This window comes from Lonchura striata, chromosome 1 (assembly GCF_050655825.1).
Source record: "Lonchura striata isolate lonStrDom1 chromosome 1, ASM5065582v1, whole genome shotgun sequence".
Lineage (NCBI taxonomy): Eukaryota > Metazoa > Chordata > Aves > Passeriformes > Estrildidae > Lonchura > Lonchura striata.
Window position 1 is genome coordinate 76,694,827 of NC_140703.1, and position 12,646 is coordinate 76,707,472.

Here is a 12,646-nt window from a genome sequence, read left to right on the forward strand (position 1 = left end):
TTATTTGTGGTTCTGTCCATGCCAGTCCAATGGCATGAAAGTAGATTAGTTTACAGAAATTTTGGTGCAAAACTGATATTTACTCCTGTTGTTCAGCGTTTCCTGAATAATTATTTTTACTAAGAGAAAAAGCTGAAAAACTACTTGTTCAGTTCACTATCTAATAACCTCAATTTCAATCACAGCTTTACTTAGCAAGTCTAATAATGTTTTGGCCCTTGCTGAGATAGCATTTATCTACATAGGAAAAAAAAAAAAAGAAACTTGAAGACCCATAGGGAACAACTTTATGTGGTGATTCTTGTCAAACTAGTCCTGTGTACAGTTAAGTGTTTCACTTGCTGAATGCCTATCACAAATACCTCAATTCATTTCTTTATTGCTCCTAAACAATTTTTTCACTTCCTGAAAGTTAATTTCTACAATAGTTCTCTTTTCCGAGCTTCTCTGTCTGAAATGGAAAATGTTTTCTTTTCTGCTTGTTTACTTTATAGCTTCCTGCAGACTTTCTTACATTAGTTTTGATTGTAACATTTAATTTCAGGAAGGCTTTAATTCTTTAAAGATGGCCTTACTTCTCAGTCACTCCTAGTTACAGACATTTAATCATTCACCTCAGTGCAAATAGTCCATCTGGTTTTTAACAACAGAACAATGACACACAAAAATGGAAATCCATATTATGAAAGAGGCCCTAAATCAACCCTTACTGATTAATTTCCCCTTTATTCACAAAGCCTAAATCATTCTGACTGAATCAATCAAAAAGCTATTACCTTCATACTTGCAAGTGTTACTTTCAAAATCAATGAAAACTGAATTTATTTTTAATATGCAATATATTACCAAAATAAAAGTTCTCATTTATTTAAGCTAGAGATTTATCAAAAATTGTTACAGTTAGTAAAATCTTAGGGTTTGACCCTGTATATTTTTTGTGGTTTTTTTTTAATTTTCAACTTTGTCCACATTTTCCAGTTTCATTTACTTCAATAGCTGAGTTGCTTTTAATTTTGTGAAAGTATTTTTATTGCTTCTGTACATGAAGGCTCTGAGACAGAGCAGATATTCAGTAACTGGAACTTCCTAGGGATATGTCAGTTGGCAGTAGCTTTGGCTGCAATCACCGTAAAATCAGGGAGATTAGTATCCTGAATGAAGTAAGGAAAGACAGAAGCAGCATACAGACTTTGGGGCAGCAACCAAGGGAATTAAGAAAGTTGGCTGATGTCCTTGCAAGGTTGCTTTGTCACTTTTGGAACATCATGGAGATGGTGCATCGTGACTGGAAAAAAATAAAAGCCTGAAGGTCAACCCAAGGAATTCCTAGCTCATCTTTACCTCATACCTCATTCCCTGGGAAGATTTTGCAGTTGTCTTACCTGAAGTAAATCATGTTTGACCACCCTACTGTGATAAAATGACCTTATCAAAACTTCAGAAATCACTTTGTGCAGTTGTACAGACTTTGGGGCTTCTTATTATAGTGAAGTTCCTTCCAGCATGCTAAACCCAAGGTTTTGTTTTCAAATAAATACATAGAACATCCTTGCCTATAATATATTTAGTATGGTTATGTTATATTATATTATGTTATATTTATTATATAATATTATATTGAGATGTTACTGTATTTCACTGAAATTTATTCCACTGAAAGGAAGCTGTATGTTACTATGTTCACATTCACATTCATATTCAAGGCAGAAGAAAGTCAGGCAGCACTTGACTCACATTTTGAAGATCTTTTAATTCATATTTTTAAAAAGAAAGCATAGAATTTAGTGTAGTTAATCATGCTTATTTTGGAAGACTCTCTTTCAAAGTCAAACAATAAGATCCTTCCAAACTTCCTGGAAGAATTCCTATCAGATATTGAATTTCATTACAGAAACTCTCGTTCTACTCTCGCCAGCCTCCAATTGGCCTATTGGGTTCTAAGAGGCACTAATTAACAGGATCTAGAGACTTCAGTAACATTATTCCTATCCTTTTCTTTTACACGACAAATTCTGAGAAAAAAACAAGAAGATGATTTTCCATATAAATTGCAACTTAGTGCTTTTTTGGTAAATTGAAACATGAATGATTTATACTTTTGTTGTTGTTTTCCTTTTTGCATCTATTTTTGGGGGGAGAGTAGCGGTTTGGTGGGGGGGTTGTGGGTTTTTTTTTGTTTTGTGTACTGACTTAGCAGAAATATTGATGTAAGATTGAAAATTTAGTAATAATTACCTCTCAAAAAAGAATTATTTTTCTTATTTTTTTTCCACACAAATTCTACCTCCTATATTTTTTGTATCTCTAGTTCTTTTGTCTTTCACAGTTTCTTGTTCATTATGACTGCTACATTTTTTCAGTCAACATTCTCCAACATGTAAAGGAAATACAGGAAAGGCTTATGATGAAATTATAAAGAGATAAGTATGTATGTAACATATATAAGAAAAATTGTGCCAAACCAGGACTGTGTTTGAGAACAATTATTTTTTCCTATTTCTGCACCTGCCTATTTCTGTAGAAAACTTTTAATCTAAGGAAAAATAGAGATGGACTGTATTAAATTTATATTTAAATTCTAGTTCTTTTTAAAGGAAAGACCATAGTCCTGGAGAATACGAAGTCCTGGAATCTCCTTATGAGATTCTCCTAAGAAAAAGAAATCAGTTACCACCTAAGAAAAATAAACTAATCACTGAGATTTATTTTATAAAATAGAGAAAATGCTGTAATGTATATCTTCCTTCCCATCCCAATGCTGTGCTGATTAACTTTAGTTTTTACAATACTAACTAGATCTTGGTATGGCTTAGTGATGCTGCCTAAGCAGACTGTTCATTTGTGTGCAATCATTTTTTATTCTCTAGTAAATATTTTGTAATGTTTATGATATACTAGTTTCTTTGATCAATACGATGCCACATTTACTATAAACCAGTTTCAAAATTATTTTAATTTATTTCAAATTTATTTTATCCAGCAAAGTCATGGCTTCTCTATTTATAAAAAAAAAAATTAAAAATTTTAATTTAATTTTTTTTTAATTAAAGAAAAAAAATAGTCTTAGTCATATAATGACTTTTGTCCCTCCTTTGTGGAATAGTGTCTGACTGTCTTGGGAGCCTGAAGGATCTGTACACATGCTTGTGCAGTAGAATTATAAAATATGCAACAATTAGATGAATTCTTAGATAGTCATAAATTTCTATAATTGAATTAGAAATAGCAAAACCAGGAATTCAGTTTGTACATATGGGATTTTAGCCAAAGTAAATAAATGAGTGTTTTAATTCACTTGTGTTCAAATTTATTTAGACTTGTCATATTTAACAAAAGAAAATCATAAGCCATAAAGGAGCAGTCAGGCATGATATTAAACAGCTGAACATGTCAAAATGATCAGCATGTAGTTCAGCATTCAGTACATCACTGCTCTACAGTTATTGTTACTGTATTTGATTTGTACATATTTTGGATAAATTGATGTTGGGTTTGGAGGGCAACCTTAGCTTTTGTCCCCTGACTTAAGACATTCCTTGGACAACATTTTCATGGTGTGACTCTTGGGGTGTCCTATGTAGGGCCAGGAACTGGATTTAACAATCCCTGAAGGGTCCCTTCTAACTCAGCATATTCTTTGTTTTGTTGATTTTATGCATAGTTCCCCTGTTTCATCAGAGGTCTGCTGATGTTAACATCCTTTTTATTCTGTTGTTATTATTGGCATCTATAGGCAGTAAATAAGGTATTTACATAGTTTTTTTTGCTTGTCATATTTCTCCGCTGCATTTTCCAGCAAACGAAAAGTCTTGCATGTGTTGCACATGCACGAACAAATCAAATTGAACACTTTGTTCTATGCAGCTATATTTAAAAAGAATCCAGTTCTAGGTCATTTGTTACTAATCCTTTTTGATCTCAGTGATCTCAGTGCCCTGTTAAAACCTTGACATTTGAGTTTTCATAAGCAGGCAACTATTATTAGTAAGTTACTTCATGGATGGTAAATGGCTTCACAACAGTTCCAAGGCATGTATTTTCCTGTCAATACTCTTTGCAGCATGTTGTGCTCTGCCTTATCAGAAGAAAGGAGAACAGCTTATGTATTATTAATAAGCAACTCATTTATAGATAGAAAGTTGGTTATCTTTGAATATTAATTGGAAGAATTCTAAAGGAATGATTATAACAGAGACATAGAAAGAAGATTCCTTCCTGTAAGTGTTGAAAAGCGCATTATTTTTGGACTGTAAATTATTTACATGGAGTTGCTGCTTAGAACCAGGAATCTTTTATCTTTCAGTCCTTATTTTAAACCTGATCAGCAAAATGACATCTATCTTCACATTTCCCCTAGAGCCTGACAGTCATGAAAGCATAGCCATTTTTAGGCAGATGTTTGCTGCTGATAAGATGCATTAAAGCATGGACCATTAGCTGAACTGTTTTGTAAGTCATCAAAGATTCAGATTGTTTAACAAATTGATATCTATGCAGAAAACAAAAGATAGAGAAGGTCTGTGTAATGCTGCAGTAGTTCTTATTGACTGTCTTTAAGATCAACAAGAAGTGCTACATTGGGCAGAGTATGAACAGAATGACAATGGGGCCTGTTTCAAAACAAGCTTAAAACTGAATGAAATACATTTATTAAAGTAATAGATCTTGTCACTGCATCTCCCAGCTATGCTGAAGCACTTTTTTTTCTGCCTACTCACATATACTGCTGTCATATTTAAATTGAAATGTAACTTAAGCATTGCATAGAAACACATCCTAAAACTATAATGTGATACTTACGTGTGTGCTGCATGCAGTTTACAGCTACACAGGTAGACTATGACCTAAAGACAAATATTACAAATGGAAAGCTGACTAGTAATAACTAAATAGCTGAATGGAGGAGAAACAAAAAAACCCAAACAAAAAACTAACCAACCAACAAACAAAAAAAACCAAACAAAAACCCCCCCAAAACCCCAAAGGAACTGGAAAAGAGTAAAGATAAGTAGAAGTGCAGAATATTCACTGACAGGAAGATGAAAAGTATGGCAAAATGCAACAATAGGTCTAGGGGGAAAAAACTAAATATGAGATATATACTAGTAAATATTTAAGGGAGAAAGACAAGCAAGAAAAAAATCATTGGAAAAATGGAAGACAATACATGCCTCAGAAATAAAAAAAAAGAAAGAAAAGAAGAAAAGAAGCAAACAAAGGAGGCAATTTGGCTGAAAAGAGAGGCAAGGAAAGCAAGAAAGGAATGATGTTACTCTGTGTGCATGTATCTAGAGATGAGAAATTTCTTACATGCAGACAATGCATATATACATATACCTATACCTATAAATATACATATATATGTAATTTAATGGTATCAGCTATTACTTTTAATGTCACAGAATCACAGAATTGGTAAGGTTGGAAGCACCACAGTGGGTCATCTTGTCCAACATCACTTCTCAAGCAGGGTCATCCTAGAGCATGTCACAAAATTGTGTCCAGACTGTTCTTGAATGTCTTCAGTGAAGGAGACTCCACAATACCTATGGACATTCTGTTCCAATGTGTGGTCACCCACACAGTAAAGAAGATCTTCCTCATATTCAGGTGGAACTTTCTGTGCATCAGTTTCTGCCCATTGCTTCTTGTATTGCTCAGCATCACCAAGCAGAGCCTGGAAATACCACCTTGACACCCTCCTTTCCGATACTTTGAGACATTGATGAGATCCCCTCTCAGACTTCTCTTCTCAAGGCTAAACAGGCCCAGCTCCCTCAGCCTTTCCTTGTAAAAGAGATGCTCCAGTCCATTGCTCATTACAACCATCATTGGACCCCTTCCAGGATCTCTGTGTTTCTTTTGTACTACGGAACCCAGAATGTGGCCTTAGTAGGGCTGAGTGGTCCCTTGATCTACTGTCAAAACTTCTCCTAATGAACCTCAGGACATTATTGTCCTTCTTGGTCACAAGGACACTGCTGGTTCATGAACAGCTTGTTGTCCACCAGGACATCCAGGTACTTCTCTGCAGAGCTGCTGTCCAGCAGGTCAGCCTCCAGCCTGTGCTGTTGCATGGGGTTAATCTTCCCCAGGTGTAGGACTCTGCATTTGTCTTTGTTGAATTTCAGATGGATTTTCTCCACCCAAGTTTGCTGTCTGTCATGTCCTTCTGAACAGTCCTCTGGGGTTATCAGGCATTTCTCTCATTTATCTTCAGCACGTTATCCTAGAATTTGCTGAAGAGGCCTCTGTCCTTTCATCCAAGTGATCAATAAGTTAAGCAATACTGGACCCAGTATGGAATCTTGAGGGACACCATTTTTAACAGGCCTCCAACTAGATCCTGTGCCACTGATTATGACCCTCTGGGATCTGCCACTCAGCCAGTCCACCTCACTGTCCACTGCCCATTCTGTCCACACTTCCTCAGTTCATAAGTGACGATATTGTGAGAGACAGTGCTGAAAGCCTTGCTAAAGTCAAGACAGATAATACCCACTGCTCTTCCCACATCCATACAGGTAGTTTTCTCATCATAGAGGCAATTAGGTTGGTCAAGCACAATTTACCTGTAGTGAATCCACACTGACTATTCCAGTTTTCCTCCTTTCATGCATGTGGATAGAGATGAAGCTGACTGGCACGTAGTTACCTGGGTCATCCTTACCATTTTTGAAGACTGTCCTCATGCAATTGCTTGATAGATCTTATAGATAAACTTGTTCTGCCAAATGTTTTGACAGATCAGGGTATTTGCATGTTCTGACATTTTATATTTGTGAATTTCATGTATACTTCCAAGTAGTTTCCATAAGAGCTCAACTTTCTAAAAAATTGAACTGGTTAGGAGATTTAAAGTAAAAATCTTGGACAAAGAATCAAGTAAATCTCTGCAGTTGTAATCTAGTGAGAGTGTTGTGGTAGCCATGTTAAGCTCAGCAATACCAAATCAAAATTTTTCTTCCTCTAAGCTTTGCATTGCAGCCTGTGACTGGTAAATAATATATGTTAGCTCTGGAGTTATTCTTGTCTTATCTTTTAACACTGTATAGTTTTTCTTCCTTGTCTTTTTGCTACTGGAGTCCATTATTGCAGATAAAGGGATAGATGTATTACATCGGTTAAACATTCATTAATGTAGACAGCATTAATTAAAAACCCTTTGAAATTTACTGCTACTTCAGCAGGAATGGAATTATACTAGTGTTTATACTACTGCTTGTATATATACTAGTTATATATACCCCTTATACTAGTGCTATGAAGACTTTATTTACCTTAATGAAAAAATATTTTTACAAATATGTATACTTAACAGGTTGCTTTGTTCTAACTTAGAGGCAAAAGAAATTAATTCCTGTGTATACATTAGAAGAAAAGCTAAGGCAGGTATGAGGATGGGAATACAGTTCTGTTCAGGCTTGCAGAATGATGTCATGTCCTTTGTCTTTTCAAGTCTTGATTATTCCCAGTGATCCAAATGTGTAAATTTAATTGAGACTTGTGTTCTACTTCACATATTTTTACCCTATGTACTATGCTAAAATTTCTTCAAGCTGTCTCCATCTGCTGCCTCAATATCATTCCTCAGTTAAAAATTATTTTTTACCCTTCACATCACTTCAGCCCTTAAAAGTTTATCAGTCGCACCATCCATTTAAAGACATCTGATGTGTTAGCTGATTTTCTCTTAGATCCCAGATTTCTCTGAACAAGCTTTCAGCTGATGTCAAAGCAAAAGTCTTGTTAACCTCTCATAGAAATGTCTGTTCTAAGTAGTTTTGTTAATCAGTGATTAAGTGGTTGGGGAAAGTTTCCTATGCATTTTTACAGATTCTCAGTCTAATTTTTTGATTGAAAGTAATTTTTAACTCCAATACATGATCTCTCTAGACACTAGCTAGTTTTTTATAGCAAGCATCTAAAGGAAATGCACAGAGGGACTTTATGTCTAAAATGTCAGTCTTCTGGAAAATTTCAAAAGAAAATGAAATGACAAGAGGATCAGATACCGAGTAGTATAGTTTTAAATGCAATTAATAAAAACTGCCTTGGAGTAGATAATATGGGTGCATATATGTCAGCATTAATTTAGTTTCTATAGAAAAAACTTAACCAACCATCCCCTACCTAAACCTTATACAAGTTTTAGTATATTTTCCTACGGATTTCAAGATCAGTGAATGAGTATTTCATTGTTCAGCTGACATGAGCTGTACACTAGAGGCTACATATCAGGAATTAATTGTCATTTTGCAAGCAAATGAGATAGCAGTCAGGCTTGCACAAAAATTACACTGTCTCAAAAAATATAAATGATTCCTTGGAAAGCATAAATGAACTGATAATCAGGAAGCTAGACATTAGTGGAAAGAAATAAGCTCCTTGAGACATCTCTACACCCTAAGAAAATTTTAATAAGATATTACAAACTTTGGTAACAGAAAACCAAGCACCAAAAGAATGGAATCTGACAGAGTGATCATCTAGCTGTGTCTAGAGAAAAGCTGTGGAGATTTCTCACAATTTTTGTCCCCTAATTTAAGTACATTCTAGCAAAGCAAGTAAGTTGATTAGCTGTACCAGAATAAGATTATTTTTAAGTTTCCATTCACTGAAGATTTTATTACTCTGGCATAAACTCAGGAGCTTTTCTTATAGTAAATGTGTCAGGGGAAAGATAAATTTTATGGCAGATAAAAGCAAACTTACTTTGTTTAACATTTGCAATGTCATCATGGAAACTGGCTTAGAAATCAGAAAGATTCCATGACTACTGAAAATATTATCCAGCTTCACTGAAGCTGGATATGAACCTCTTTCCTGATTTGATAGAAGCTGTAAAACCTTCTGTAGAGCTAGTTAACTGAAACAATAGAAGCCTTGCCCTCAACCCCAGCTTGGTATCACTTCCCAGAATAAACACATAGGCAGGCACTTAGGGAAGAAAATTGGCTTTAAGCATTTATTTGTAAGGCACAAAAAAAAAAAAAAGGAGAGAAAATCAACAAGACTGAAAGACAGAAGACAGAAAAAGCTAGAGAGGGAAAATGTCCTGAAAGAGATTTTCTTGGTTTTCTTTGTAAGTGAGCTAGTTTGCATAGGGACTGTTTAACCCCACACAGCCACAGTGTTTGGGTAACCAAGTAGCCAAAAAAGACAGTACTGGTGGCAACCATAAGATTCAATTTCCATGGAGACAATGCATATGCTTGTGCCTTGATAAACAAAAATTAAGGATGAAAAATGAAATTAAAATAGAAAATGGAGGATGAAAAATCAAATATGTCCATGAAAATGTAAAATAAGGCAAAGTTAGCTGAAAGCCTCACAAAAGGAATTAAAGCAAGGTCTATATATTTTTCTAGAAGGTGGCAAATAACTCCAGACAAACTCATTCTTCATGCAATTAAAAAACTCATTCCCTCAATCTCTTCTGCTGTGTTTTTCTTCAGAAGTTGTCCAAATCATAAAGTCCTGGAATAAGAGAATGGTTTGATTTGGACTTTAAAGATCATTTATCTTCAGCTCTGCTTCTGAGGCCAAGAGGCCAAGGACACCTTCCACTACACTAGGTTGCTAGAGTCCATCCAACCTTGCCTTAAACACTTGCAGGGATGGGGCACCCACAAATTACTGGGCAACCTGTTCCAGTGCCTCAATCCCTCTCACAGTAAAGAATTTCTTCCTAATATCTAATCTAAACCTACTGTCTTTCAGCTTAAAACCATTTCCTCTTGTCCTCTCACTGCACGCTCGTATCAACAGTCACTCTCCAAATGAAGCCAAGGTTGTCAGAAACAAGTACATGTCAGCTACTCCCAGATGGTGGATTGCTATTTTCATTTGAGTAGACCAGTGGCAAAGTAAAACCAGTTGCATAGGAAATGAAAGTGTCAGGCTGTGAATTCAAATGCCTGAGCAACCAGCACACAGTCTTTAATTGCCAGTAATTCAGGAATGGTAATCTATTGCGCAAGGATAGATGAAGCCTGAGGGAGAAATTATTCCAATAAGTCCAATCAAAACTTGGCTGGGAGCTTTGTAGTAGGTAACTTACAGTCAGAGATGAAATCTTCATTGAAGCATTGGTTATAATATTCTCGTTACTTCAGGGCACTCATTGCTTCGCCAATGTCCCCAGGAAACCAGGATATTTTCTGGTATATCTATTCTGTGTCAGGAATTTACAGAACTGAGAAATTGCTGGGAGAACAGGAGAGCAGATCCTTGAGGTGAAGGTCAACAAGGAAGTTCATTTTAGGATGAAAAATTGAGTCAGACCAAATACATAGGTAAGACATACTCTTTGAATCAATTTGTTTTCTTCACAGTTGCAAAGAGAAGGACTTGGCCAAACCCCACATCTCTTGAGAAAGAGAACATAGAATGTTTGGAGTTGTACCGATAAAAATTAAAACTGATAAAATGATAATTTTGTGTTCCATGAAGCAAGTTTTTAGGTTTGGAACTCACCCTGAGGAAACAGACCAAGATATCTTGTCCACATACATCTTCAGAATATATGATACGGATCTAACCATAAGTTTTAAGTTGCCTAGCCAAATGATGACAATTAGGAAAAAAAAAAATTAAAAACCCCAAAACAACAACATTAAGAGTGTGGTAAACTTTTTATGGCAGAGTGATTTGGCAAGGAATGCAGCGATGAGTGAAGAAGATGGAAACTAATGCCTGAGAATTTTACAGATACAGCTCTGATGTCAATATGCAAGAGGGCAATTCAGAAGCCACTTATATTGTGATAAGGGAAAGTAATGCATTTAATTTGTAGAGTAGAGGAAGTAGGCATTAGTCCAAATACTAAGATAAGCAGTTCACTGAACTGAAAATTCAGTAATTCGGCTGATATTTTAAAGAGAATTTCACAAGAGACAGGATCATTCCAAGTACAAGTTCTGCTCAGTTAGCAGAGCTTAATGACAGTTTCACACTCTAATCCCCCATCCCTCAAAAAAAAAAAAAAAAAAAATTGGAGAAGGGAAGCAAAAGGGGGAACCTTGGTGCCTACAGAATTACTCCTCTTTTGTTCATAAAGGCTAATAAGAAATAAAAGCAGGTTTTTTTTGAAGACATAAAATGTTGCTGAAACTGATTCAAATATGTGTAGTGCAGAAAGAAGTGATTAAGGGATCACAAACTGTATAATCCATTTTTAGTCAGCATAAAGAATGATTGATGAAGTTTTGCACATACCTTAAGGTGTCTAAAAACCTTGGATGCTTTTCCAGTAAATTCCATTGTAACAGTGCACAGTGCACAAATGAACAGTAAAAAAATAAATAATGACATAAATAAAATAAAATATGTGATTATTAATTTATGTGTCTATGTTTATGTCATTTATGTATGTGTTGCTTGTAAATAGGGTCTTTATGCTAAACTTCTAGTTTCTCCAACACATTCTTAACATATTCATAATTCTTTTATCTTGGTAATATTGAGCACCACAATCTTGCCTGAATAAACACTCAGAAACCTTTTAGAATTAATGCTACAGTATAATAGCAACTTTTTTAGTGTGAGTAGAAAGACATCTATTTAAGATTTTTTAAAAAAAAGGAATTTCTGAATCCTTTGTAAAATCTGCTCCTGCTTTTCTATGATGAAACAAGAAAATAATTTTAAAAAACATACTAAGCTCCATTTTTAAAAAATTTATAGATAAATATAGCCCTTGCAAAAAAGTATAATTTTGGACCCCCAAATCCAAATACTTTGATTATTCATTCTAATTACATTTTGCAGCCTCAAGTGAGACAGAAAGCCAGCAATTAAAAGACTCAAACATACAAAAAATAAATTGGCTACTTCATTTGGTTTCATTCTCATAAATAAGTGAAAGAAAAATTATACTAATACTGAAAAAAATATTAAGGCTCCTGAAATTAAGTTCTAATAATCTAAGTGCCTATTGTAACTTGTTTAATATTAGATATTGCTAAATATAATAATGAATAGATTTTAATGGTGTATGGAAAGCAGAATTGATTGGGAAAACAAATTTTTTGCAAAAACTAGTTTTGCAAAAACTTCGGGTAAACTAATTGAATCCTGTTTTTCTGTTTTTAAATCAATACTCAAAATACATTTAAAGCTTAGACATTCAAAGTTATGAAATTTGCAGTTGAAAATTTCCTTTTTTAAATCTCTAAATAATAATTTGCTATCATACTAATTTATACCCATCACATAGTTCTTAACTTACCAAGGCTTCCCAGCTGTAAAAGATTAATGGTTGCCTCATGAAGTGTGTATAATATAATTCCCAAATATAAATAGCTCAAATCCCACTTCTGTCCCAAATCACACTGCAAATATTTAGTAGAAATAACTGATTTGCTTGATGGAATAAAAATGCATAATTTTTGCATTGACTTTGTGTCAGTCTTGGCTATGGCTGTGACTTCTTATTCACCCACCTGTATTTGATATTTCTGCACCACAATTGCAATATTAATGTGCTAAAAGAATGCTCAGACTAAGTGTGAATATTGTGAGTAGTATCCCTGACCTTGATATCTAAGGCTGTATCAAATAGTGTTAGTTAAACAGTTTATACTATAGACTACTGTTTGTGACTATAATCTGAATAAATGTTTTTTTTCCTTACCTCCCAAAC

The 12,646-nt window shown here is 34.6% G+C and overlaps 1 protein-coding gene across 1 annotated transcript in view; it reads left to right on the plus strand.

Annotated features, from left to right (window-relative positions):
• Window positions 1–12,646, plus strand: part of GPC5 (glypican 5) — a 231,515-nt gene that overhangs the window by 201,888 nt on the left and 16,981 nt on the right. Inside the window, exon 6 of the mRNA XM_085588453.1 lies at window positions 1–12,646. This exon is cut by the window's left edge and continues 19,712 nt beyond it; it is cut by the window's right edge and continues 16,981 nt beyond it. The gene's annotated coding sequence lies outside the window, so the exon portion shown is untranslated.